Below are 6,166 nucleotides of genomic sequence, written 5' to 3' on the forward strand. Positions count from 1 at the left end.
ATTTGTGATGTAATCTAAGCTGATAATTAAGAGTTAGAATCAAACACTTTGTTTGAACATTCTTCAATTATTCTAGGCTGGAAAGTCAAAAATTGACAATGCAAATCAAAGATATTAAGATAAAATAAGATAGTCTTTATTGTCATTGTACAGACACCTAGACAATGAAATTGTGCTTACTACATCTGTAAGGTGCATTGAAGTAAAAAAAATAAAAAATAAAAAATTAAAGCTGCAAGCAGCATCGAACGGGCCCTTGCACGTGTCACTCTGGGTTCCAGCAGCGGCTTTGTTGCCTGATTTATTCCAGACAAAGAGGCTCTGAATTAGGCTGAATTTGTCCCAGGTGAAGAGGCTCTCAATTTTCATGGTCACCAGACATGGCCTTAAGTAATTGGATGTCACTTCCTGCTCCCACTAGGCGGTGCTACGACTCAGACTTCTGATTGCCATGTAGATGTGTTTAGAGCAGTACTTTTAGCACACGTGAAGTTTGATACAGACTGGACCATTTACAGCAAGGTTAGGGTTAGGGTTAGCAATTTTGTGTTTCATGGCAAGACATCAAAACTTAGTGCCACAGCCACACCGTTCAACGCTGACCAAATCTTTTCATCACTTTTGATCATACCCTTGTCTGGATGGTACACACCAGTTTTGAAGTCAATCCGTACATTTCTGTAGGAGGAGCTGTTCAATTATGACACGTGGAAAACGCCAAAATTGAACATGAAATTCAAAATGGCCGGCTTCTTGTTGAGTTTAGGCTATGGGTCCAAGAGATGTTTTTGTGCGTCTCTGTGTGATACATTTGCGTACAGATTTTCGTGCATGTCGGAGAAACTGTCTGTGGAGGGTGCTTCAGTTTAAAGGGCGTAGTCAAGCCATTTAGCTGTACTCCGTACTGTCGATGACAGTAAGAAAGTTTTAGGTTGCTAAATACATGTTGCTGCTGACTCTGTCCACAGCAGTGTATTGTGTAGCCTCATACACTGTGTGATTAAAACTTTGGAAAAAGACGTGCCCTGATTTTAAATGGGACTGATTGACAGAAACACAGTGACACATGCTGGCTGATGTCCAGAGGAGGAGAACTCTACATAAAAATGTGTCTTCCTGGGAACAAACTGGACATTTAAAGTGAAGAACATAACTTTATTTTTTGTACTAGTAAGCATTTTATATTCTTGTACGCTCTCATGTCCTTCAGCAATTTGTTTGCGTCTTGAATGTTTTTATGTTTATGTATTTAGTTGTTAAAACTCAATAAAGATTTATGTTTAAAAAAAAATAAAATAAGGCAGTTTGTCATATTTCTTTTTTTTCTCCAGAAAGTCACAGGGTCAGTGCAGTGCTGCCATCTGGTGGAGACTCCACAGAGCTCAGCAGCAGCTCAGGTTCAGAACCTCGGACAGCGACAAAATAAAGAACAAACGCTGTCAGTGTCCTTTTTGGAACACTGACTATCTACGGTCTGAAATATCAGGATGTCTGGTCGTGGAAAAGGAGTAAAAAGAGAGACGTTTGCAAAGGTTTGCAGACAGCAGACAGCAAGTATAGCGAGTACAGCAGACATCGCAGCAAAAGCGAACGTCCACCTGAAACCCCGCAAGACCTTTGATGCAGGAGAGATGAACTGTCACTGATCCAGTCGCGTGCTGTTCGAGCTACCAGCTCTGTATCTGCGCTGATACGCAGGCGTTTACCTGCAGGGGAGCGGCAGCAGAGGACAGGCGTGGACTGGGGCAAAAAATCAGCCCTGGCATTTTTGGCCCAGACCAGCCCACAACATTATTGACTGACTGAATCAAGCACTGATTTTTGAACGCAAGGACAAAAAGTGACAGAAAGGCCGGATTTTATGAACAAAAATTCAAAGACATCTTCAGAGACCTATACAAACTTATTGACAAGTTGGAAAAAAATTGCAATCCAGTAGAGCAAATACAATATCTGCATATATATGCTCTGCTTTTGGTGCTGTAATGACCCCTATTGTGCAATAGGTTTTTATACTCACCAACTCAGAAAGGCTCATTTGCCCAAAAGGGAAGCTGACAAAGGAACTTAACAGCTCAAAACAACCCGGTGAGACAGAAGAGAGGATGGAAGAGAAATAGGCAGGGACTCTGATAAATAATTGAGTCTCATATGATCACGCACATAATATAAATCTTCATAAAGGCATTTGAAGATACTGTCTGTATGTATATGCTCTGCTGGGCTGTCTGCTGTATAGCACCACCATCCACGATGACTTCAATAATACACATTACACAGGATGATCACAGTCATGTCAACAAAAACTGAAAATGTATAAGCTTTGTAAAAAATTAGAAATTATGGCATAGCAGTTGTATTTGATTGCATTAGATGGCACAGGTGTAACTAATGCAGTGGCCAGTGCGTGTATATCTACATATAAAATAATGATATAGCTATAATAAAATATTTGAGACACACAGCATCAGTATGCAAAAGAGATATGTGGTTAGCATAACTCAGTGACTGCCAAACTGCACATGACCTGGCACAGCGATAGGTATGTTTGTCCATTACATTTATAGGCCTATGTAAAGTCACACATGTGTAATGTGTCTGCGTGCAAAAACAGTGTCTTTGTTTTTGACCTTTAAAATGTAGCTCTCTCTCAGCTAACCTCACTAGTAGTGCTGCTAACTGCAATACACTCAATTGGTTGTTGTTACAGATCTGTCATGTTGGTTTTTATTACTGACCCCCGCCTCCACAGGCTCACTCTCCATCACCTGTTGTGTCACCGGGTCCTCTTGCTCCTGCTGCTGATGACTGGTGATAAGTAGCCTGAAGGCGGGAGGGCAGCGCCAGGATCAGGTCTGGTCTGTGGGGTCTGTCCTCCGCTATTGGATGCTGCTGCTGCTGCTGGCGCTGCAGCACCTGCTGCTGCTACTGGACCAAATAACACAGTTGTTTTGGTGCATTTAGAGGCCTCTGCTTCCAGTGCTTTCATTTTTGTCATTCGTTGCTTTTCAGCGTCAACCGGGCGTTTTTTCGGTGGTTGTTTTTCTATGACGTCTCCTCACCTAACCTGGCTCACTCGCTGTGACTCTGTCAGCCCAGCCCATCCAGCAACTGGGTGATTGACAGGCCCTGACTGACAGTTAAACAATGGGATGTGTCAATGGGCTGTGCCGAATGGCCAGTCAACAACTGGACAACAGGTCCGGCCAATTATGTGGGGAAAAAAAAAACCTGTTCACCTGCCCCCACTAGATACCGGCCCAGATGGTCAGTCCACCCCTGGCAGGGGAGGAGGAATGCTGGGCCACATCTTTTCACTAACTCGCCTTGCCAGTGGTAAGGTGTGTTAACCCTCGGGTGTTATCATATTCACTTCAGGAAAAAGTCACCTAATCACCTGTTTAAAAATAATTCACCTTCACTCTCACAAAGTCACCAGAAGTTTTTTATTTGTCATTTGTCTTGTTTGTGTTCCCCCTGGTCACTGCTCCCTCTCAGACTGGCACAACTGTACTTTTTATACTGGAAATGTTCAACTGTAACTCTGCCTAAATTAATATTAATAATAAATATATATGACATTTTATTAACATTAGTGATATTTGTAGGACACTCATTGTGCCACATTCAATTCACATTGCCCCTTTTAAGTAGTTAAACAGACTTCTATTCTAACTTTTAATCTGACATATTGAAATATCATTTAAATATCATTTATATTCATATTGCCCTCTTTTTAATTACCTTAGTATACTTTTATTATTGCTTCTAATTTGAGATATTTATCATAATGGCAAACATGCAAGTCTCAAAAACACTGACACCTGATCAGAGGAAAGCAGTGTGGTCAAAAGCCTTTGATTCCACAACAAATCAAACCAAACAAAAACAAACTGTTGATTCATCTAAACAAACAAAGCCTAAGCCCCAACAAAGCATTAAACCCAAACCACCTCTCATTTCTGCTGACCTCCAAAAAGATCCCAACCCGAGCCTGGATAATTTTATTGAACGTGCTCTACAAAATATCGAGCAAATGGAAAGATCAACGAGTGCCCCAGACCCACCTCTGATCAACATCAACAACAGCCACAGCTTGGGCCACAACAATAAATCAGAGGAGATTTTGAAAACCATCTTTGGTCAAATTCAAACCTTATTGAAAGTACTAAATCTATATATCCAAAAGACACCACTTGCTTCATTTGTGCCAGAGCTGCAGCAAACACTTACAAGAATGAATAATTTATTATCAAATGAAAATAACCCAGTTGCAGCTTGTAGACATAAAACATACAGACAAATTGTGACAGACAACCATGAAGACCAGGACTTTATACTGGTACAAAACCCAAAGAAACGACTCAGACCCAGCACAAGCCCCAAAACAAACACACCACCCGGAAGATCACAGGAACAGATCAACTCACCCCCACCAATAATCATAGACAACATCAACAGAACAGTTTTCAAAAATGAAAAGGACATTGTAAAGGAGATAATAAGATGCAAACCAACAATCAAAGTCGAAAAGTTGGTCAATTTGCAGACAGGAGGGCTGCTGGTTTTCCCAAAAGATCCAAGCTCAGTGAACCAGCTCCTGGCTCCATGGCCTGATGATGCATTCAAAAGCACCAAACTCAGCGTAAAGCTGGCAAACCATCAAAGTAAGACAGAACCAAACTAAACTACCAACCAAGTTGTTATTAAAGGACCATCCCCAAATATCACTATTGAACAAATCAAAGAGGAACTGAACCAACCAAGACATCCCAATCTAGAAAGTTCACTGCATCATAAGTGGGAAAACTGAACAACCAACAACCTTCATTAGAGTTCATCTCTCCAGCCTCTGTCAAACTCCTCAGCGAAGGATTCTTCATGGATCTTTTCCACTATCATGTGGAAAAAGCTCACACAGCAACCAAAATAAAGCAATGCTTCAATTGTCAAGGTTTCTATCATACAGCCCAGCAATGTAAAAATGAAACTAAATGTGTTAGATGTGGGGCAGGTCACTCACATAAATCATGTGAAAGACCAAAACATGAACCTAATTGCGCCAACTGAGGTGACAATCACTCTGCTGCCTCCAAGCAATGTCCTACCTACCTGTCCATGATTCAGCTCCATGGTTTTTCCAAGGTCCAGCCTCTCCCTCGTCTTCAGCCCGGCCAGAAAACTTCCCAAAATCTGACACAGTGCATTGCTCTCCAAAATGACCTCAAGACTCTATGCCAGGATAAAAAACAATATGAAGCCATTTGGAAATGCCTTGAGAAGCATCTTCAGTAAACAGTTCATTCATTTATTTCTTTATTGTATATGCATCAACTCAATATTTTATATATAAACATTAGGGGAATCGGATCAAACAAAGAAGAGCTTCTCCACTTCCTACAGGAAAATGATGTTCATGCAGCTTCAATAAATGAAACGTTTCTCTCCCCGCTCATAGACTTCTCCATACCAGGCTATGACATTCTAAGAAAAGACAGACCTCAGGGGAAAGGTGGAGGAGTGGCCCTGCTCATTAAAAAAACAATTGCCTATAATGAAACTATTATCTCACGTCCAGATCAAGTCCAAAGCAATGAATATATAACTGCAAGAATCAAACCCTCCCCTGACTCTAGTATACTCCTGATGTCAGTTTACTGTCCTCCAGGTGTAATTCCTTCCACTTATCTATTGCAAAAGATTCTTCTCCAGGAGAAGAAAGTAATTATCATGGGAGACTTAAATGCAAAACACTCAGCTTTTAATAATAATAGCACAAATCAATCAGGTACTGTACTAAATAGTATAATTGAGCAGACTGATCTAGTTATACTGAACAATGATGAGCCATAAATTCATCAAGTGTAAATCCCAAATATTTATATTCAGGTGTACACTGATCAGGTATAACATTATGACCAAGCAAGCGTAAGGATTTGACAAGGGCCAAATTGTAATGGCTGGACGACTGGATCAGAGCATCTCCAAAACTGCAGCTCTTGTGGGGTGTTCCTGGTCTGCAGAGGTCAGTATCTATCAAAAATGGTCCAAGGAAGGAACAGTGGTGAACTGACGACAGGTTCATGGGCGGCCAAGGTTCATTGATGCACATGGGGAGTGAAGGCTGGTCCATGTGGTCTGATCCAACAGACGAGCTACTGTTGCT

The sequence above is a fragment of the Lutjanus erythropterus genome, chromosome 3, assembly GCF_056507025.1.
Source record: "Lutjanus erythropterus isolate fLutEry1 chromosome 3, fLutEry1.hap2, whole genome shotgun sequence".
In the NCBI taxonomy this organism is placed as follows: Eukaryota; Metazoa; Chordata; class Actinopteri; order Lutjaniformes; family Lutjanidae; genus Lutjanus; species Lutjanus erythropterus.